At 41.7% G+C, this 24,178-nt stretch overlaps 1 protein-coding gene across 2 annotated transcripts in view; it reads left to right on the forward strand.

Annotated features, from left to right (window-relative positions):
• Positions 1 to 1,015: 1,015 nt before the first annotated feature.
• GRIN2D (glutamate ionotropic receptor NMDA type subunit 2D) overlaps positions 1,016 to 24,178 on the forward strand; it is a 1,662,686-nt gene continuing 1,639,523 nt past the window's right edge. Inside the window, exon 1 of one of the 2 annotated variants that reach the window (XM_073602755.1) lies at positions 1,016 to 1,995. The gene's annotated coding sequence lies outside the window, so the exon portion shown is untranslated. The remainder of the gene's footprint in view (positions 1,996 to 24,178) is intronic. The other variant, XM_073602756.1, reaches the window with a different exon arrangement.

Consider the following 24,178-nt stretch of genomic DNA (forward strand, 5'->3'; position numbering starts at 1 on the left):
TTGTGATGAGAACTGGGAAAATAATTATACTTTTTCTCTAAACAGCTATTTCCTAAGGGGTGTGGCAGTAGATAGGGGTGGTGGGGAGCATCAAGAAAATAATTATAGTTTTTTTTCAAACAACTATTTCCTAAGAGGTGTGGCAGTAGATAGAGGTGGTGGGGAGCATCAAGAAAATAATTACAGTTTTTCTTCAAACAACTATTTCCTAAGAGGTGTGGCAGTAGATAGGAGTGGTGGGGAGCATCAAGGAAATAATGATAGTTTTCTTTCAACAGGCATTTCTTAGCATGTGTGGCGGTGGATATGAGGCATCAAGAAAATAATTATAGTTTTTCTATAAATGGCTGTTTCCTAAGAAGTGTGGCAGTAGATAGAGGTGGTGGGGAGCATCAAGAAAATAATTATAGTTTTTCTCTAAACAGGTATTTCCTAAGAGGTATGGCAGCTGATAGAGGTGGTGAGGAGCACTGAGAAAATATTTACTAACTCCTTAAAGTCCTTATTTAAATAGGATCACTTCTACTCAAATATTAGTTAATCAGAAATAAACCAGGAAAACTTCCAAATAATCAAATTTATAACAATCTAAATTTCAAGCTGATAACATTCTCTTTACATTTTCTGAAATCAGTTTAAAACAACATGCCTTGTTTCAGACAACCTGAGAGTCTCTTTACTTGCAATGGACGTGATATCTCCATTGATTGTCCCCTTTTGATGTCACATCAGTTTACTGGATTTAGATGATACTCGGGCATCTTTGCGCTATAGCAGCTGAAACCTCAAATACCATGCATCACTTATGAGGTGTAATTGTTTTGCTTAGCTCTGATATATCTGCCGTCTTCCTGTCTGATTAGCCGCTTGCAGATGTCATTTTATCCTTGTCAAGATGAAATCATTGACAGAAATGTCACAAGCCCCTCTGCATCCCCTCTAAGCTTTGGAAATCAGTACTGTTCAAGGCTTGTGTAGCGGGGGGAAAGACTGGTTAGCAGCAGTGTCCGACTTATCTCTTTAAATTGTTCCCTATGCCGTGCTATGAGGTGCTATCGGTTCTGAATGTTAATGTCCCTGTGTGTGTGCTCCTGCCTCTCTCGCATTCCGTGTGTGTGTGTGCGCTTGTGTGTGAGAGTGCGTATCTCACCCTGCTTCTCTCCAGCTCTGTCTGTATCTGAGTGCATGCATCTGTGTGAAAGAGGGAGGAAAAAAAAAAAAAACATCAGTTTAGCACGGACATGCATCTCTAACAAGGAGAAGAGGAGGAGAGAGTGAGTAGAAGAAGAGAGAGGAAGCAGGAGAATGACAAGGGACATTTAAATTGCTCACATCTTCCATCCAGAAGCTCAGGCTCTGCAAACTGGCAAGGTGTAGACCTGTTCAGAATAAACGTTGGCTCAGGTCTAAATCTGAACAGCCCATGACACCACAGAAGACTTGTACCAGAAATAAAAGGCTTGTTCCTTTTTTCATCATTCATATTTCTTCTCCCTCCCCAAGTGAAATCTTTTATCCTCAAAGGAGAAAAACAAATCAAAGGTTATTCTTTACATCTCCCCAACTTTGCATGCAACATGTGTAACGGGCTGCGTTTGCCTTGATAGATTATGAACAACCTTGGAAGGTGCAGAAAAGAAGAAGCAAGATTGGATGCAAACTCTGAGCAAGGCAGATGATGGGGGAAAAAAAAAAAGGGGAGTGTAAAATATAACCTCTAGCTGCTTATCAGGAAAAGAAGACCACCCCCGCCTTGATTTTGGAGCACTATATTCTGGGAAGGGGGACAGATTTTTTTTTTTTCTTTTAAGCTTGGTGCATAAGCGTGTTCTGATTTTTCTCTTGTGTTCATTTTGTGTTTCTGCCTGTCACTGCGTGACATCAATGGAACTGACACAGGGATGTACTAAGAGAAGCTTTGGCTGTTCTGGCAGGTCCTAGCTCTCCACCAGCTGCCTCTGTCGCTACCGGTTTTGGGAACGGTGCAATGAGAAGGTAAGTTAGATCCAATCTTTACTTTTATAGTCCATCTTCTTCAATTGCAGGAGCTGAAGGTGGGAGGCGAGACAGACGTCGCTAAAAACTCCTGATCATATTTAGAAGGTCAGATCAGCAATCCATTCTAAAATCACATTCTGTCAAAGTTCATTGAAACAAAAACTCACGCAAATTTTCTTACCTTAAAAATGTTGACTTTTGGAAAGTGTTTAAGGATGATCCTCTTGAATTAGCAAAGACAATTTTCTTTCAAGGGCATTCCTGTAAAAATGAACATGGTGTAGGCTTTCACCTTTTAGAAAATAAATATTTCATGGACAGATTAAACACAAATCTCTTTTGACTTTTGCCTATGGTGGGGGGGGGGGGGGATGAAGCTGATGCTTGCCCCAGTCCAGAGTGTCTGTAAAATTTGGGATTCTGGGTAATGATATGCACTATGTCACAGTGGCTTCTGTATATGTGCTAACAAGGTTCGATGTTGGACATTTGAATCTTTTTTCACAAATGTTTACTGAGCCACAAGTTAAGTGGCTACAGTGGTTGGCAGGGATCACTGCATATGTGTGTCTATTTGTGTATGCTACTGAGATCGTGTTTATATCAGTTCCTCTGCATTACAGCCTTTTTTCTCCACGTTTCATGGGCTATTGGCTCTGGAAGGCTTATCAATTTCCATTTGAAAAGCTGTTTCTTCTTTATTTAATTGCCCTTGCTTCTTGGCTTATTTTGCTGATGGCCATGTAAGGCAAGGGGAAAAAGGGGGGGTTAAAAAAGGGAACTCATAGCCAAGAATGTTATATAAAAAATAGCTCAAATAGTAATGTCCACACATTGGTATGCCTTAGGATGTGTACCAGCCTCTGGTATAATCCTTCATGGGGAAAGAACACATTGGTTTTCTTTTTTTTCCTTTTCTACTATCTAGCAGGAGAGCTGGTTTGAAGCACATTTAATCTAATGTAATCATGCAGACTTCTGCATTCTCTCCAGCACTGACTGGTAGGGTCAAGCTGCAAGCAGTATTGTTGGCTGTATGGCAGGCAAGTGGTTAACTGTACCAGTAAAACTCTGTCTGTCCTTATCCGATTAACCTGTTCTCTGTTGTTAATAGATTTTGATCCCCCAACATAAACAGATGCAGTTTTATTGTTTTTTTTTTTTTTTTTTTTTTTTTTTTTGTGGTGGATTGAATATGTTATATGACTGTTGGCAAGGACATTGCAGAAAAAATGGTTTTAAAGTAAAAAATAATTATCAAAAGTTCCAGAGTGAAAGCTTGGATTTGTCACACTATGATGAATTATGGAATCTCATTTAATATAAGATCAGGACAGGGATATATGCATACATGCCTAAAGAATACTGCCTGGGCCAAAAAAATAAATAAAGAGACCTTTTATTTCACATCTGCGCTGCACAGTCCATCAATACTTTATAGCTCTGACCTCCTCATCAGGTAACTAATACACACACTCCACAACCTTGTTCTTGCCAGGAACGGCCATTCCTTAATTTACCTTTTTAACTATTAATCAATGTATTGGTGTAAAAAACTTTGCTATTTTATAATGCAATGAGACTCCACTATCTATTCTGCCCTGATAGGATGCAATACCTTCCTACTTCCTGATCTCACTCTACAGCGCCACCTGCATATTACAGATGAAACTACATATCACAAAATCAAAGTTCATTCCCTCCACATGTAATTTTACATATGTGGAAACGTGAAATGTTCTTCATGTTATTTGAAAAGTATGTTTTGTTGGTTTTTATGGAGGAATGGCACACTTTATAAATTAAAAAAAAAAAAAAACTGTACTTTTCTACAAGACAATTTGATAAGAGGGCTAAGGTTTTGTTACACCTGGCCTTTGTAATAATACATCTATATATTGTCTGCTGGGCACTAGTTTTGGTAAAAAAAAGTTTATTGAATTAGATAATACAAAGAGTTATGATGAATATGGGCAAAGCGTAGAAGCCACTTGCAACCAATAAGACCACTGTTATGCAGCCACACCAGAGAGAGAAAATGGTTATGACTAGTTACTATAGGTTATATGCCATAGGTTATATGCCTTGCAATGTGCCCTTTTTAATAGTCTTACTAATCGCTATTGCAGAACCTCCCTCTTAGCAGTAGCCTATTATCTGTTTGATAAAGAAAAGGCAGAAATGAAAAGGATTTTTAACTTACTCGAACCCTTCATGTCTCCTACCAGTCCTGCTGGGTTTATTGTCCTTATATCTGGGCACACTTTTATGATGTCTATATGCAGTATTAAAATGCTCTAATAAGTTTTTTTTCCTTCTTCTGAGATTTAAGAGATAGATGTAATCAACCCATTAGACACCCAAGAGTTACATAAACCATCACTCTGCCTGGCTTTGTTCTCTCCTGAGTACACAACAGGTTAATTGAGTGCACACAAAAATCTCTCTCTACACCATAGATAGGACTCATGAGTCTGCAGGGAATATTAGCTCATCAAAAGTAGTGTTCATGTGAGAGACACCAAAAGGAGAACACAGAGCATTAAAACACACTAAAAAGGAGAAGGAATAAAGTCTTCCCAAGTAAGCAAATAAAAACTAGTTTAGAACAGAGTCAATGCACTAATTGTTGGCACTGAGAGGTGTTGATGCTTATTTTGGCTACCAAATCCATTAAACAGACATTCTAGAATTATTTGCAAATAGAACCACTGAAATTGTTGATCTTACACTACTTGCCAGCTGTGAACCAGAATTTTTACCACTCTGAAATGAAGGTTTGAAGAAAATTTCCCTCTTTGTAGCAAGCAGTTACTCTGAGGTGCATTTACTACACAGTGGCTGCACGGTGGCTATGAAAGTGTCTTTAGTGAAATAAGTACTAAATGCCTTCGTTGGCACCACATAGATTATTCATATGATCCTGAATGCTGACTGTTAGTAGTAAGAATGTAAGGCTATCGATAGCCATGTACGTCTTTTGTCAATTTTGACAACAATTAAAAGAAAACTGTCAAGCATTCTTATCTAGAGATTGAATTCAATTTGTAATTATCAGTGATTCACAATTTTGAGATATTTTACAATTCAGTAATGATGCCTAATTGTCTGAAGAATGCTTTTGACCCAGGAAAGGTTAATTGTAAAAGTAACAGTGAATAGGCTAAACATGGACTGGTGTCTTTGTTTGACACTAAGGCCCCTTTCACACTGGGGCGGTGGGGGCGTCTGCGGTAAAACAGCGCTATTTTTAGCGCTGTTTTACCGTCGTTTTTGCGGCTGTATTCGGCCGCTAGCGGTGCAGTTTTAACCCCCGCTGGCAGCTGAAAAAGGGTTAAATCCGCTCGTACAGCGCGGCTATAGCCGCGGTATTTCCGCAGTATAGCCGTGCTGTCCCATTGATTTCAATGGGCAGGAGCGGTTTAGGAGCGGTGAATACACCGCTCCTTCACCGCTCCAAAGAGGTGGTTGGCAGGACCTTTTTTACCGTCCTGCCAGCGCACCGCTTCAGTGTGAAAGCCCTCGGGCTTTCACACTGAACAAACAGCGGAGGCTGTTTAGGGGCGGTTTGCAGGCGGTATTTTTAGCGCAATACCGCCTGCAAACCGCCCCAGTGTGAAAGGGGCCTTAAGGATTGTAAACACGATCAGATTATTGGACGAATTTTCATCAGTTTTTTGTTTGATGCTAGTCCCAAATCGAAAGTGAAGAGGGTACTCACCATCAGAAAATTTTCTGATGACAAAATTCAACATCAGGAGTTACGTAATGTGTTGAATTGTTTTGTATGTGTTCTTTCATTTCTGAGCATGCCTAGTCTTGCTCTTCAGATTTTTTTTGTCAGAAAACCGTACTAATGAAAAGAAAATTGGACGTTTTGGTCACATCAGACAAAAATTTTCAATCCAGTTTTTGCCTGCCGAAAATTCGTAATCGGCTGTCAAAAGCAGCATACTAACGATCAGAAAATCAACAGATCGTTCATCGGACAAAATTTACCTTCAGATTTTCTGATCGTGTGTACGGACCTTAAGGCCCCATACACACTATTAGATTTTCTGCAGATTTTTGTCTTCAGATTTACCAAAACCATGTAGTGCAAAGGCCTGCCTGATGCATACACATTGAAACTCTTAAGGTTTGACCTTATATTATATGGTTTTGATAAATCTAAAGGAAAAAATCTACAGAGAATTGTATAGTGTGTATCCAGCTTAACACACTAAAAAAAAAACTTTCTCTTAACTAGGTGCAAAAGTGAATGAAGTGAGCTGGTACATAGGAAATGATCTGAGCCCAAATGAGGACCAAACCCATCTTCCAATGAGGGCTTCCAGTTTAGGCAATGAATGTTTATATTGAATCTGAGGATATGGGCATTTTTTTTTCAATTATTATTTACAAAGACTTTAAACTTCAACTACATAGTGTGGTGGACCTAACACAGCCTTCCTCAACCTGTTTACCCCAGAAGAGCTCTTGAAATATTTGAATGTCTCGGGGAAGCCCTGCTTAAAATAATTATGTGTACAGTTTTCAGTACACTAGGATCAACAGTAAATTGTAGAACACTTTAAATATAAGAATAAATAATATGCCATATCTGATATGTTTGACACCCTCATCCTTTTTTGACTCTCCTACTTTGTACAGGAACATGTTTAGTAATAATCTTGCAATTAAAAGAATAATAGCAGAATTAAAAGTCTCCCCTAACATTATTGGTCGGTATATAAGTGCCCCCTTGCATTGGTGGTCATTGTGGTCAGGGATCAATTCACCATTGCATACTGTGCAAGGAACCCCTAGAAACCTCAGGGAACCCAGGATGGAGCATAGCCAGTGCTACAGTAGGTTGCCAGCTGAAATTCAAATGAACACATTGACTTCATGCTTACAAGCTTACAGATATTAGAAAACAATTCTACTGGCTGTGTGGACCATCCCTATGCTCATGGTTATTCCCTTTAGGCTAACTAGTTTATTATTCAATACATAAAGTTGTTCTACTGTTCAGTTTTGAGCAATTTAATAGTAATTAAAGGCAACTGTAAAAATAAACACAAATGCATACAGTACATGTTGTTTGATGGCTTTCAGACCTCAGGCTCTAATGATCATTATTTGCTATGACAACCATCATTTTCAGCAGCAAGAACCAATGAGAGCTGGAACTAACAGTCATATGGCTAAAACTATATTCATTATGGCAGAAAACTCTTTCTTTAGAGCTTGATGAATAAAGCCTTTCATGCATTCCTTGTGCTTTCTCTGGGAGAGGGATAATTCATTTGATTTTTTTCAGCAGCTATTACATTATTTATGGCAACACAGCTCTAACACGTTATATCAACATGCATTTCAGAGGTCACTGACGTCACAGAGGTCACTGACATCAGTCCTTGGCCAGACTAGTGTCATTAGTCATGGATAGATTAATCAGAAGCCAAATAACCAACATGCTTTTGGATTGTGGAAAGGAACCTGGAATAATAAGGATGGAAGCTTTTTACGTTTGCTTTTTATTTTTAAAGGAAACATGCACTGGGAAGATGTGCAGGTTACCACTGCTGAATTATTTTATTATTCTATAAAAGCTACTTGACCAGGTATCATGTTGATCCGAAGGCGTTGATACTTTCTGAACTCCTGGCTTAGAACATGTATGCAAATTAAGATAGATGACTTGACTTTGTTTGCTGCATGTTTGTTCTGGGTCATTGACTAAGAAAACTTTATAGTTGGTAACAAAAATGCAGCATTTTCCGTAGCAAGTCACAAATGGTAGCCCCCATTTTTATTTCAGTACATGTTTCCTTTAATAGAACAAATCCTTCTATCTGCCAGTATCTAAGCACTGGGGTTAATTTCCTAAGGGGTGGAGTTTTTTACTTTCTAAGCAAATCTAAAGCTGCATTTCAAGTATCCAGCAAGCTAACACCTTTTTTAAATTTCTCTTTCACATGATTGGGTATTTTAGGTAAAAATTGCTTCAGTTTTTCACTTTAGAAAGTAATCATTATTTTATTTATTTATTTCAGGTACTTATATAGCGCCGTCAATTTACGCAGCGCTTTACATATATATATATTATACATTCACATCAGTCCCTATACCCTCAAGGAGCTTACAATCTAAGGTCCCTAACTCACATTCATACCTATACTAGGGCCAATTTAGACAGGATCCAATTAACCTACCAGCATGTCTTTGGAGTGTGGGAGGAAACCGGAGTACCCGGAGGAAACCCACGCAGACACAGGGAGAACATGCAAACTCCAGGCAGGTAGTGTCGTGGTCGGGATTTGAACCAGCGACCCTTCTTACTGCTAGGCGAGAGTGCTATCCACTGCACCACTGTGCCGCCCCTGATCATGTTCTACCCCCTTAATTATTTCACTCCATTGACTTTCACTCCAAAATGATGTAGCTAGTGAGAAATGCTACTGAGCAATATACACTATGAAACGCTCTGGTGGCCAAACAGCTCAAAGGAACTCAAACAAACATGACGAATAATGACCCTGGTGGAATCTGATTCCCTCACCTTGGTGCTTCACATTACCAGTACTAACTATTCTACTATGAGAAGCCCATTGCCAGCTTATTGTACATATAACAGCAGGGATAATGCTATGAAATGCTTGGCATCAAAATGTCCCCTTTTGGATCAGAACTGGTAGTCTAGTGTCAGCATCAAGACCTCTGGTGCGCAACCTGCGGCTGAGGGCCAAATGCTGCCCTTTGGTATATCATGTGCGACCCATGGATCTCAGCAGTCTGTAGTGGGAACATTGATTAGGCTAATAGAATTGATCTCTATTAGCCCCGTGTAACATTTCCCAAGATTTGTATTGTCTTCTGCAACATATGATCAGCCAAAAATGTAGCATGTCCACAATCTGACTCTCATTTCCTTTGTTAGGTCTACACTTTCTGACAGTTCTCTCAAACATTACATATATTGAACATTATGTGCTGACCATTAGTGATGCCACATTTGAGGCCCCTTTAGCTCATAGGTTGACAACCACTGATCTAGACATTGCCCCTGCTTTTGTTCAAGTCTTCCTCCTCTGATCGCTTCCCCCCCAAGCCACCGCAGTAGTCTTTCAGTGCAGTGGGGACTAATAGAGCCGAGGAAACCTTTAATATTCTGCCCCCCTCCTCCATTCATAGAGGTTGTAACAACAGCTTCTTTGAATGAAAAATGATCTATGAATAGAGTAGGGGGTCCTGTCATCATTCTGCCCATCCTCCAGTCATAGAACCGTTTTCATTCATAGAAGCTATAGTACAGCTTCTATGAATAGAGGAAAGGGGGAGAAGTTACAGGAATAGTTAGCACTTTTGACAAGTACATATGGCAAGTACCTCAGCTCTCTTAACCCCCCCCCCCCACCCCCACCACAGCAGAATATTATGGCGGCAAGCATAGGGGGCATCAAATGAAGAAACTAAAGCAGGAGTAAACAGCACAAGGGACACATCACATTCATAGTATTTATTTATTTTTTATTTTTTTAAATTTTGATTAAACTTAGGCTTTAATGTTATAGTAAGGCATAGTAAGATTGTATGGTATACCTTATCATCAGTAACAACAAGAATTAACCCAAAAATGTTATAGTAATAGTCGGGCCTTATAGTTTGACTTTCTCCTTAGCTTCTCTTATGTTTGGGATATTCTTACAATGGGATCTCTCCTATGCACTTAGTAGTTTTGGGTGTCCCTGCCCACTTTTGCATATTCCAGCATCTCTGGTTGCATTCATATTACTATAATATTAATAACATATTTAACAAGGGAGAGTAGGCCACAGCAGATGTGAAGACCAAGGAACTCAAGTTCAGAGATTTCACTAATAGAGTCCCCTAGGAGGCTAAGAAATTGTAAGGTGTTTTAACTGCAGCATTTGCCAAAAACTGAAAGAGAGTAAAACCTTGGATTGCGAGCATAATTAGTTTTAGAAACATGCTTGTAATCCAAAGCACTCGTCTATCAAAGCGAATTTCCCCATAAGAAATAATGGAAACTTAGATGATTAGTTCCACAACCATTTATTCATAAGTCCTCCAGTTTATAGTTTAAATTATAGCAATTTGTAACCATAAAATGTCCATTCACAAATGGAAGCCTCCACAAGGGGATTAGAAGCAAAATCCAGCAGAAGCTACAGAGTATAAAAGAGAAGAGAGGCGCCTCTAAGTGTAGTGATATGGTTACATTTAAGGTACAACATTTAGAAACTCACACAGTTGATGATTAAAAGAGGCACATCTAAGCATGCAGGCATCTGGGCTAAAGTTGTCCACATAGAACGTCCTCCGCACCGCCGGCTCTCACCGCTGTCAGTCTGCAATTGTGACTGGGAAGAATACCCAGTAGTAGAACGATCTGAAAGTGAGACTTCATAGGATTTTCTGTGCAATGCAAAGCATGCCAGTTGCTGCCTCTAAGCTGCCATGAGTACTGCTCTCTTAAAGTCAATCGTGTTTTTCTGACCTGCGTTTGATGTGCAGGCAAACAGGCTGTTCACTTTGCAAGAGAATTTTCCTTCAGATTGGTGAATGTGGTGAAAATTTACTTTCTAAAGCATGCCCAATCACATTCAAGATAAATAAAAAAACTAGTTTTGCTTACACATAGGTGTCTGTTTATGAAGCAGTGGTGAAACAGCGGTGATCCCAAGGATTGCCACTGATCACAGTCCATAAACGGTTTATGAAACAGAGATAATCGGGGCAGAACATGTTTGAGCATGTTCTCTGAGGAGGATCTCCGCACACTGAGAATCCTCATTGACTGACACAGAAATGGCCAGTTGATGAAGCTGCGATCTCAGCAATTCACTGATGATCTGTGTCAGAATTCACACTCCCCAATTCACCAGCTCAGAGGTGGAGGATCGAGGAGTGAAGGGAATCCCGGGGGGGGGGGGGGGTCTGAGGGGGAAGAAGGAAGATTATTAACTTCTACCTTGTGGGGTTAACAGACCCCCAAGACAGTAACCATGTCCCCCTCTTATATTTATGTGTATATGACATACAGTGTGTGTGTGTGTGTATGTATATATATATATTGTGAGTATGTATATATATGTGTGTATATATATATATATATATATATATATATATAACGTGTGTGTATTTATATATGTATTATGTAGGGGGACTATTTATTTTATTAGCATTAACCACGCAGTCTGTCTGTGTACCTAGCAGTGATAATTTATCACTGCCTAATAAACAGACATCTCTGTGTTTCAGTGAATTTCTGGTATTGTAATCCCGTAAAGTCTCACAAGATTCCAGTATCAGGGGCCGTACTCCACTGTTTGAAGCATTTTTAGATCACTTCACTCCTCCAACGGAAGCAGTGAAATTTTTTCACTGCATCATAAATGGACACCATAATTTAATAAAGAATGTCAGCAGAGCTTCACCTTATTCACCAAGCTTGCTAAGACTACCTATGTGCCTTTTGTAAATCAACCCCTTCATCTCCTTACTCTTGTTTGCTGGTATTCAGCTCATAAAGCAGACTCTCATATTGGGCCTACAATATTGCATTCTAGTAAACAGTTTACTAAAATAATGACATAACACAAGGGATGGAATTTGTATATTGGAGCATCTCTATTCAGTTATGCATAGAGCAGTACAAAGGGGTTGATTTACTAAATCTAGAGAAGAATATGGTGCATAGTAGCCAATCAGCTTCTAACATCAGCTTGTTCAGTTAAGCTTTGACAAAAAAAAATGAAAGCGGATTGGTTTCCATACGGAGCTGCACCCGATTTTTCACTCTCCAGTTTTAGTAAATCAACCCCTGTGTCTACAAATGGTCCTGGCTGCAGGCAGCCCCCTAGTAGGGCATTCTTTACCATTTCTAAATAGAAATCCATCTGGCCCTATCATTTTGAACGTTCCAAACAGCCAGCAAAAGTACTATGTAAAGCTGAAACTCCAGGCACCTAACCTACATGCAGGGCGCCGGATGCATGGATTTCAATGAGGGCGGGGTTTGAAGCACATGGTTAGAGCCAGAGGCTCTAATAGGCTTCAAAATAGGGTGAGTTTGGGGCGCAGAGCACTGAATATTCGCTAGTGTCACACTAATTCTCCTCCCAACCAAACAGGAAGCAGGTCTGAGACCTGTTTCCTGATTGGCTGAAAGGAGAAGCTACACTAGCTGCCGGGAGGAGGGGGGAGGAGACGCGAGGAGAGGAGACACAGAGCTAATAGCCATCAGACACCACTTACAGTGAAAGGATACTGTTCTACTGTGTCCTCTCTATTCCTAGCCTGCTAAGTGGTGAGTGAAAAACCAGCAGCAGGCTGTTGAGGTTATCCCTTTCCTCTCTCTTCCTAACAGCATGCTTCTTGTTAGAATATGCAAATGCAGCACATCCGATATACCATTCACTCTGCCAGTGCTGCTGTTTAAGGGGTTGCAAGAGGCTCATACCAATGTAAATTCAGGTGCTGACAGATACAAAGAAAAAATGAAGCTCTGTTATTATCAATATGTCATTAAAGCTGGATAAATACATAACCTTTTTAATTGAAAACAATGGAAGTGCTTCAAAATGTACATATATGCTCCTTGTATGTGTTGTGTGCTTTGTTTTAACATGCTCTGCAGTGCAGTGTATTGGGTGTCAATGCACATCATAACTCACATCACTGCACAACATGGTTTATGATGTATCAATGTGCATCATGGCACATACTGAAGGGCATTTTGATGCTTGCATTGAGATGTGTTTCTTTGACTTTGCATGGAAAATGCATCAAGCAAAAATGAAAGGATGTAAATCCTTGGAGTGGCTCGCGGCTGGGGTCCGGTGCGTCCCTGTTCTCCATTTCAGGGGCGAATCAGGTCCAAATTTTTGCCTGAATTCGGACCTGAAACAGAGCCAAAGTTGCACAGGACCTTTCTGCTGTGCGCTCCACAGCTGCCCTGGACATGTGTGAACCAGGCCTATTGAGAGATGGTCACACTCACCTTCATGCGAATTGGATGCGGAGAAATCTGCATTCAATTCAAATCAGTGTGAATCCAGCCTCAATGTTATTTTTAATTTGATTGTAGAAGGTGAAGGTTTTTAACCTTCATGCTATCTATGTATGAAGGTAAAAAACCTTCAGTCTGCAGCTCCCCTGAGCCTGATCCAGTGATGTACACAAGAGCAGTGAGTCTCCCGGGCCTCTCTCTCCTCATTGGCTCCTGCTACTGTCAATCACATCCAGTGAGAAGGGAGCTGGGGTGACAGGACTGAGCCACAGTTTGTGTGTCCTAAAAAGGCATCAGTGCCCTCAGAGCAAGCAGCTTGCTTTGGGGGCGCTTGGCAAGGGGGAGGGGCTAGAAGTGTCAGCTGTGGACCTGAGAAGAGGGTGATTGGGGCTGCTCTGTACAAAACCATTGCACAGAGCAGGTAAGTATGATGTGTTCATTATTTTAAAGAAAAAAGGGAACCTTTAAAACCACTTTAAATACAAGCAGTACCTAAGTTTGACCTGGGATTAGCGTCTTGGGCCCCTGTACAGCAGGGCTGGAGTGTTACTGAAAGCAGCAATGCGAGGAGCCAATCAGTTCATGTGCTGAGATGAGCTCATCACTCAACTGCTTCTCCTTTAGGCTGGGTTTACACTGCAGCACGCTCACAGCAGGATTCCGTTGCGTCCCCATTCAATATTTTAGGTCCCATTTCAGCTGAATTTTTGGACCTGTAATGGACCAAAAGAGGCACAGGGCTCCTGTGCAATTTGCACTGGAGCTGCTCCGGAGAGGTGTGAACCAGCTCCATAAAGAGCCGGTCACAATCTCCTGACATGCGAATTGGATGTGGCGAAGCCTAAAACCGATTCGCACTAGTGAGAACCCAGCCTAACTGTCCAGTCCCAGGTTGGGTCCAGGACAACTTTTCGCTCAGAGAAAGTGGGTTGAATGATGCTGACCATCAGACTGGAAACATCGACCTGTAGATGCAAAAGGAGATCTTCAGATTGAAAGTGAATATTGCAAACAAAAAGCTGATTTTGTCATTTTATCTTTTATTGGGCTCTTCATTTTATCTTATTGTTTTAGCTGGAGTTCTGCTTTATCATTAGTTATACGGAAAAATGCATTTAATGATGCATTAATGAATTCAGAGCTGCCTTAATTTGTGTCCTTTTTATCTCTCTGGAGTTCAGCTGCAACTTCTAAAGAACATTTTCGGTGGCATTTACCTAAAAAGTGCCATCTAAATCACCACTACAGAAGTAATTTCCTTCACTTAGCCTGGAGGATCAACGTTCCTTCAAACACAGTTGTTCCTGTTTTGTTTAAAATTCACTGCACTCACTAGACATGTTTGCTGCGCTAAATGAAACCGTCACTTCTTTGGTAAATCACCCCTCCCCCACAGCTCTATCGATCTGTACAAACTTTAGTTACTAACATAAATTTGGGCAGTTGTGTTTTATTTACCAGGACTGTTTCTTAGTCCCAGCCTGGCACTGCTGCCTTTATCACTGAAATGATACCGTGGTTAAAATCAGACTACTAGTATTTCCTCACGATGCCATTACACCAGAACCGACAAGAAAAGGAAGGTTTAACCTTTCCTTTAACGGAAATCCATGTGGTTTTTATTGCAATCATTGGCCTCAATTTAGCATCTTACAGACTATGTCCAGGTTCTGTAAGATATTCTGCTGGCATGCTGTCTCTTTAGAAAACTAAATTATAATTTAAATTAATTTGCTGCGGAATGAAATCCTTTTAGAATGTTGTTTTTTTACCTGGTAACCCATTGAGGGCACTTTTGAGTACAATTTAAGGGATTATCGTCCGCATACTCAAGATGTTAGAAGTGGTGTGTGAGTACTGAACATAGAATATCCCTCAAGGTATACTTTGGTTTATCTTTGCAAATCGCTGCACTGCTTAAACTGACAAATGAAGTTAGAACTTTTTGTTGAACAGAAAACAGGGTCTGCTTTTTTTGCAATTCAAATGGTTTTTTTTTCTACTAGATGCAATCCAAAAAATCTAATATCAGTTTCATCATGTTGATGCCATTTTTAAAGTATTTTTCAATCTATGTAGATCTGTATCTTTCATTTAAATAATACTTGGTGATCCGGCCATTAAAGTCCTTGTTCAGGCACGTCTCAAAAAAATGGAAATAAAAATGAAACCGCGTTTCCTCTACATCAGATGATCTGAATATACATACAAATATTAATAAAGAAGATTATATAGCTCAGGGGTATCCAATCTTTCTAAAGAAAGGACTAGTTTATTGCTTCTCAAACTTTAGGAGGACCAGACTGTGGCCAGCAGGTGTAGAAAATGCCCCAGCATCAATACGAGTAATCAATGTCTCAGACTGTGATCAGTGGGAGTAAAATAATTACATTGCATCTATGGTCAATGGTCAGCAGGAGGAGGAATAGAAATAGTTTCCTTCCAAGACCTCCTGCTCTCCAGCTACCTTTAACCTCATCCCATGTTCACCACCAGGACTTCTCAAGAGCCTCTCATATCCTCTGGAACTCCATACCCCAAGCTGCATGACTATAGCCTACTCTGTCCACTTTCAGACGATCCATAAAGCTTATTTCTTCAGAAAGGCCTATCCGGCCCCCACCTAACAACTGTAGATTAATTTTCTCCATCAACACATCCCCCACAGCTATTACCAATTGTATCTCCTAAATTGTATCTCTTGATACCATTTGTACCTCTTAGACTGTAATCACTAACGAGCAAGGCTCTCCAACTCCTACTATATTAAAATGTATTGTAATTGTACGGTCTCCCCTTATGTTGTAAAGCACTGTGTAAACTGTCGGCGCTATATAAATCCTGTATTATAATAATAATAGTGCCCCATCCTTGGTGATAGTTGGAGAGATAGTGCCTCATCGTTGGTGTCAGTAAAAGGAATAGTGCCCAATCATTCATATAGGTGGGAGGAATTATGCCCCATTGTTGGTGACAGTAGAAGGAATAGTGCCTCTTATCAATATGAGTATTAGTGCCTCATGTCAGTGGTAGGAACAGTGCCCCAAGAGCCAGATAAAGGCAAGCAAAGGGCTGCAACCAGCATGGGGGCCGCAGTTTGGAGACCACTGATATAACTAAAAGGCCCAACATCCAAAAATGTGAAGAAGCAGAATGATAAACTAAAAAAAATGGCTTCCGGTTAGGATTTACATCTACGTTTATGTAATATTTACAGACTGATCCATATCTACATTTAATACTAAACAGAATGAATAACAATAAGCTGTATGTATCCTTAGAAAGGTTTTTGTGTACGGTTTATAAGGCAGCATAACAGATTAGCAGTTGGCATTTTTGCTGTGTAGCACTCATACGTAGGTTTAACGACTACCAGGAATGCCATCTGCATTAGAATATGCCTGATCTCCCATTATTTTTTTAAGTAACAGTTTATTGAACAATTTCAATACAAAACAATGTACAGAGTGCAGAAAATTGAAGCTGTTACAGGAGTTGGACAGTCAGTTGTATACTCAATCATTGAGAAAGGACTTCAACAATCTTATTAGCATGACAAATGTAGTCTGGTAGAGACCAGCACTGAGTATTGATTCCCATGGAAGTCATTTGGTTGATCTACTTGTACGTAAGTAGGGATATGCATTCAGATATCCTTTGACCTAAGAGGATGGATCCAGTAAAGATTCAGTTAGAGAAGGAAAATACAGAGTGATAGAGGGCTACATGGGCTACATGGGCAGTAGAGATGAGGGATAGTGTAGGGGAAGATGTTGGGTAGACACGGAGAGAAGTGACTTTCGCATCTCACAATGTTAATGGTCCATGCTGTTACAGTTGGCTTTTGAAGTGGACAGTGCTCAGGAAGTGAATCTGAATGCTCCTGATGGATACATATTGGTCAAATTTGTCATGGAGAGGGCTGTCAGCTCCTCTATGCATTGCAAATGGGTGAGTTCAGTAACCCGTTCTTTGATAGTTGGAAGGTTCTCCACATCTCTCTCCAAGTCTGTCAGTTTTTACTAAAATACCCAAATTGCCTCTCTGTATGTGTATGACTGGGGTAGGGAAATTGTACTCCATTATGTGCATGGACTGGTGATGAGTAGTTTATTTACATTTTAAATTACAGTGGAATGCACTGGAGCTATGTACTGTAAAGGTACCCATTGACGCTAACATGTGCTTTAGCTTGTCCAACACAATATTGCTTCCAATATCACAGAACACTAAGCCCCCATCCACCCCTGAGTGACTTAACATGCGTTTCCACTAGGTTTCAATGCTTGACACCAGATTTCCATGTAATTCTTTGGTGCCCACTGACATGTAAGCAATATACTGTGGCTCAACCCTCCGAAAAAGTACAAGAGATTTTCTGGGTCATGATTGCGTGCTTTGGCCTCAATAAACTTTGAGGTCAAAGGCTCCTGAAAAACATGCATAATGCTGATTTTTCAGGCAATTTTGCACCTAACAACCATCTCCACCTGATAATAACTAAAATTGCATTGGCTAAAACAAAAATACATGTACAAATGTCCAACAAAACTTGTAAAAAATTAATAAAGATGCCAATGCTCATGAGTGAATATAGCCTAAATATCAACTTGTTCATAAAATTGGAGAATACATGTTTTCTTTGTATTTTGAAATGTTGCTTGTTCATAAATATTGAATAAAAAATCACAACAGATGACGAGAAAGTAGAAAAAAAGGCATTTTACAGCAAAGGTTAGCAGCCTTAGCAGCCTCGGGTTATTGCAGACAAATGTACAGTTTATTATATGTGCACACAATGGGCAAAGCTCTGGTTCAAATCCAGTCAGAAATCACTTCTCAGTAGTCGGTCAATGCCGTGGTACTGAAAATTGAAATCTGGTTGCTTTATACCGCTGCTAATGAAACTTAATTGAACAATGTCACTAATGCACATAATATTCCTTTACCTGAAACTGTCAATAGCATGTTAAGGTTGTTATAGTAAAGTGAACCTCTATAATTATTTTAGCCCATACAAATTTTGTCAATCATATGGACTCGTGCCTGCTTTAGAAGCTCTTGAAAAAACATTAGTTGTGGCCATACAACACTCAGCGTAATGACATCCTGCCTCTTTACTCAAGAAGATGCACAGCTAACAGCTTGGCTTGTCAAGAGGCTCTGTAGCAGCCACTGACTTTCCATTAGAATGAAGAGACCACTGTGTTCCCAAGCTCTGCTATAGGCACCATGAATGGGAAGGCTATTTTACTTCCAAAGCATCAAGCCGCAAATTGCCCCGTTATATAAATTCTCACTTACTGTGATGAAAAATTCAGCAATATGGCAAAAGTGTAGAATTTTATTTATTGAACCCAGAAAAATAATTTATTCAATAAAAAAGTACAAAGAGCAATTGTTTGTATACCAAAAAAACAATCAGAAATCATCTTTTAGAGGTTTACAGTGGACAGTCGATTCCTCAAATTTGCAGTTGATTTCATTGTTTGCTGTGTGGAAACACTCAATGGTAGAGTTACATTTTTTATATTGTAAGGCTGGATATTCAATTATTAACCCTGCAGTAGTAATAATTACCAGCTAAACCTTACACAGGCTGAATTCTCTTAAAGTGTAATGTCCAAGCATTACCCACATTTACCCCCAAAACTTCCTCTTATAGCATGCCACAGTTCTATCTTTCTCCTTTTACCATGTTTCTCTAGTGAAAAAAAAATGTTGTGATGTCATCTACGGGCTTGTAAAATTCTTGCATTGGCAGCTGCGGGAGGCTCAGCTCCTAATGATGTAGACACTGCCCCAGTGTAAGGGCAGTCTTTTGGGAGTCAAGAAAGCAGCATTGTTTTGTTCTAGAAACTGTTTTGGGCTGATAATGCTGGCTGCGATTTCAGTGCGAAAAAAAGCACTCATGTTAGCTCAAACAGGAAGCTAGTAGCACACTGGATTTTTGGCAGACCAACAGCTATTTTTCTGTATCTACATTTTTAAAGGGATAAAACATGAGAAATGTGTATTCTCAATACAATATTTTGACTTAAAATGTGCATGAAGAACATCTTTATAAAGCTGTGAAGCTGACATTCACCAAACATTCAATGCAAGTGAATCTTCAAGGTGCATGTGTTTTAAATGGTAATGTTTAATTCACCACTAGTTAATGTTTGAAAGTCACATTTACTGATTAATAATAATTCCTCTAAAAGTTGATAGCGTTAAAGTGATTGTATAGTCTTGTTTTTTTTTCCTGTAAAAATAACAAACCTGTTATACTTACCTACTCTGTGTAGTGGATTTGCACAGAGCAACCCAGATCCTCCTCTTCTCGGGTGCCTCTTTTGTGCTCCTCGCCCCTCCCTGGATGGCTGAGACACTCGTGGACATCGCTGGACAGAGACGGACCTCAGGTAAGTGTTAGGGGGGCCGAGGGGGGCTTCTGCACACAGAAGGCTTTTTATCTTAATGCATAGAATGCATTAGGATAAAAAAACCTTCTGACTTTACAATCCCATTAACATTTTTATTTTACGTGAACCATTTAGGCTGAGTTCACATCTAAGTCGCATGCGGCTCACAGCAGGGGTCCAGTGCGTCCCTGTTCTCCGTTTCAGGGACGAATCAGTGCCAAATTTTTGCCTAAATTTGGGCCTGTAATGGAGCCAAAGACAAATAGATAGCCAGTCACAATCTCCTGTCATGCGAATTGGATGCGGAGAAATCCGTTATCCAATTCACACTAGTGTGGACCCAGCCTCAAACTAATGAATTAGGCCTCATGCACACATGGCGTTTGCCCAGCTCTCTTTTATGCTTTTACTTTTGGTAGTGGTGTTTTGGCAGAAAAACGCTTGATATAAATGCGTGTAACGTGTTTAGCTGCGTCAAGTTCTCGGGCATTAATTAATTTCAATTAATTTAATTTCAAATAATAAATTATTCTGACCATTGAAATGAATTAACACTCAAGCACTAAATGCACCCAGCTTCAATGAACGTTTAGACGTAAGTGTTTTTTCCTGCCAAAACTCTGCTGCTCCTGGATGCACTGGCAGTGGATTTTTTTCTGCCTCTAAACACCCCTGCTTCTAAACTCCTCTAAATGCCCATGTGTGCATGGTCACATAGGCTAACATGCATAGGCATTTAGAAGCAGAAAAAAAACACCAGATGCCCCTAGGAGCAGCGTCAAAACACATTCAGTCTGAAGGAAAAGAGGGGTCTTAAAGTGACAGTAACCCTAACTAACTAACCTGCATATTATATATATAGTTAGGTAGGGTTACTGTCACTTTAAGACCCCTCTCACACTGGGGCACTTTGCAGGTGCTACAGCGCTAAAAATAGCGCTTGCAAAGCGCCCTGAAAGAGCCGCTGCTGTGTCTCCATTGTGAAAGCCCAGAGGGCTTTTACGCTGGAGTGGTGCCCTGGCAGGACGGTAAAAAAAGTGATGCTAGCAGCATATTTGGAGTGGTGAAGGAGCGGTGTATACACCGCTCCTTCACCGCTCCTGCCCATTGAAATCAATGGGGCAGCATGGCTATACCGCCGACTTTGCTGTGGTTTTAACCCTTTCTCGGCCGCTAGCGGGGGGTAAAAACCCCCCGCTAGCGGCCAAATACCGCCTATAAAACGTTGGTAAAGCGGTGCTAAAAATAGCGCCGTTTTACCGTCGACACCTCCCCCGCCCCAATGTGGAAGGGGCCTAAGAATCGGAAATGAAGATTCCAGGATCCAATGGGAATCATTGGAATTCTCTGGAAACTGGGATAGGCTATTTAAGGGCTGCTGCTGTGGGCTTACTCCTTTTCCCCCAGTACCAGAGCAGCAGCACAAGAGCTTAGCAAGTTTAAACTGCGGTAATGGAGTCACTGGTCAGGCAGTTCTTGGACAGGGCTGGCAGTGACAGAAGGGAGGAATGGCTGTGCCACTGCCTGGCATTAGCTGAAGACTTTTGGGAAGAGTAAACAGAGTGCAGGGGGAGCGGAATGTTGGCAGATGGTCCATGGGTGCAGCAAATAAGTTCAGGCCAGCAGGAAGAAGAGCTTGCATGGGATGTGAGACCGCACTGCTGCAGCCTGCCGGAGACAGAGCCCAGCATTGGAGGTAGCAGGGGAAGAGCAGGCATGGAGGAGCGGAGTGGTGGAGAATAGCAATGGCCTGGCGGGCAGGGGCGGCAGCGCTTGCAAGAAGAAGTGGCCGTTTTCTCCTTCATCGGCCAGCAGAGGAAGAAGGCAGAGCAGTACCAGACAGCCCGCAGGGATGGAAATCAGGGGACGGCCATTGTCACCATGAGCCCCTAGAACAAAGGAGGCTGCATCCAGGCCCGTCGCGACAGGACAGGCAAAACAAGCAATTGCTTGGGGCCCCGAGCTGGCCCGGGGCCCCAGCCACGCCGCCGGCCGACGCTTCCTATAAGCTGCAGCCTGTAGCGTGGCCGAGCTCCTCTTACTTTCTCCTGCAGACTCAAGAGCCGGTGTTCTGACTAGAAAGGAGAGCAGTCTGTGTGGGCAGCTACGGGAGGAGCGTCTTCTCCCCCAGACAGCAAGACTTGTACAGTGTGGAGTGGAGATCAAGAATAAGTAGAAATGGACGGAAGAAATCTGGACAGCCGCACTCCGGTAGAAATTTCTTATGAGAAATTTACTATTTACTATGAGTAAGCACTTAGTATAAGTGTGAAACGCGCCAGCTGTTCTGTACCACTCTACTGTGGTGCCCTGTGCACTTTGTGATCCTAGTTTATGAAAAAAGGCATAAGAAATTTCTACCGGAGTGTGGCTGTCCAGATTTCTTCCATCCATTTCTACTTGTACATGCATTAGCCAGCACCTGGGGCTCTCCCTTCTCTGGAGGCAAAGGACTTATTTTGGTGGATCTACCTGAGTGGTTGGGCTTATCTCACCTTGGAGATCAAGACTAGCTATTCCCCTCTAGCTCCGGCGCACCACAGCCTCTGGCATCCTGTCACAGTGATATAGTGAGAGTGTGGAAAGCCAGCTAGCTTGTGCAGGAGCTGGGCTTTGTTCTGTCTCCACTGTCCTCCTAAACCCTCCCTCACTGCACTGCTTGTCCAATCCAATACTCCGCCTCCCATTTGTGCCCGCCCACACTCCAGCCACATGCATACAATGCACTGTACTGTACTGTGAGGGGAGTTCTGTTTTTAAACAATAGCTGCCACAGCCGTGGGGGAGACCAGCCTGAATGGGAGAGTATAATTGGTGAGTGAGACCCCCAGAATAACCCCCTCTCTGTTCCCACCCCTTTGTGCTATGCACCTTCTTCCTTCCCCCTCTCTTTCTCATCACCTTCTTCTCTCTCTTTTCTCCCTAGGCTAGGACCTAGCCTGCCTGTTTACCATCCTAGCCAGCCTATATACCATCCTAGCCTGTCTGTATACCATCCTAGCCTGTCTGTATACCGTCCTAGCCTGTCTGTATACCATCCTAGCCTGCCTGTATACCGTCCTAGCCTGCCTGTATACCGTCCTAGCCTGCCTGTATACCATCCTAGCCTGTCTGTATACCATCCTAGCCTGTCTGTATACCGTCCTAGCCTGTCTGTATACCGTCCTAGCCTGTCTGTATACCATCCTAGCCTGTCTGTATACCGTCCTAGCCTGCCTGTATACCGTCCTAGCCTGCCTGTATACCAACCTAGCCTGCCTGTATACCAACCTAGCCTGCCTGTATACCATCCTAGCCTGCCTGTATACCATCCTAGCCTGCCTGTATACCATCCTAGCCTGTCTGTATACCGTCCTAGTCTGTCTACCATCCTAGCCTGCCTGTATACCGTCCTAGCCTGCCTGTATACCGTCCTAGCCTGCCTGTATACTGTTCTAGCCTGCCTTTATACCGTCCTAGCCTGCCTGTATACCATCCTAGCCTGTCTGTATACCGTCCTAGCCTGCCTGTATACTGTTCTAGCCTGCCTTTATACCGTCCTAGCCTGCCTGTATACCGTCCTAGCCTGCCTGTATACCGTCCTAGCCTGCCTGTATACCATCCTAGCCTGCCTGTATACCATCCTAGCCTGTCGTATACCGTCCTAGCCTGCCTGTATACCTGCAGGTCACGGCTGGTATGAGGAACCGAGCCGGTGCAAGCACTATTTGTCTTCAGGCCAGGTGCAGGTTCGAGCCTGTGGACCACGGCAGAAGAAATAGTTGAGAGGCACCGCGAACATCTCCCCCGCCACCTTCACCATGTGCATGGGCAGAGCAAAGGGGATGGAGTCAGGGGCGGCAAAATTAGGTTTCGCCTAGGGTGTCAAAAATCCTTGCACCAGCCCTGCCTGCAGTCCGCGCGGTACAGGAGATTCAGTTTCCTGTTCCCGCCCAGACTGACAGGAAGTGCACACACTGAGTGCTCACTTCCTGTCAGTCCGGTCGACCGGGAACAGAAAACTGAACCTCCTGCCACGCGGTACGCGGTAGGGAGGGGGGTTAAAAAGAACACGGGGGGGGGGTTAGTAAGGGGGAAGGCAGTCATCAAGACCCATTTAGTAATAAAAATATGGTAGCTTGCTGACCATAATAAAAACAATTACCATAGCTTTCTTTCCATTTTCTTCTTTCTTTACCATCCCATTTCCATCTTATTGCTTCTTTTTTGAATCAAGTAATATTTAATAAAGCTTTTTGCAAAAATGTACAAAGCAGAGAAAAGACTCTACAGTACACTCTACTGTAGAGTCTTTTCTCTGCTTTGTACATTTTTGCAAAAAGCTTTAATACATATTACCTGATTCAAAAAAGAAGCAATAAGATGGAAATGGGATGGTAAAGAAAGAAAATGGAAAGAAAGCTATGGTAACTGTTTCTGTGGTAAAGCTATGGTAAATCTTTCTTTTTTGCTCTCCTCATTAGATATGAGATATGCGTGTGTTTAAAGTATGTTGGATTCAGTTATTGTGCACTTTTTTTAATGTATATTTGATTTTATGGTACAGTGGTTTATGCACATTATATGCAACAGCAGTATTTGCACTGTAAACCTTTTTTAGTCATATAAAGTGTTGGTGAACTTAAACTGTATCACTATGCTGTGATTTCTGTAGGCTTTGCGTGCGCGGGGGGGGGGGGGTTGCGGGGGCCTCCATGTCCATTTTGCTTGGGGCCCCAAATTCCTTCAAACGGCCCTGGCTGCATCTTCTAAG

The sequence above is a fragment of the Aquarana catesbeiana genome, linkage group LG10, assembly GCF_042186555.1.
Source record: "Aquarana catesbeiana isolate 2022-GZ linkage group LG10, ASM4218655v1, whole genome shotgun sequence".
Lineage (NCBI taxonomy): Eukaryota > Metazoa > Chordata > Amphibia > Anura > Ranidae > Aquarana > Aquarana catesbeiana.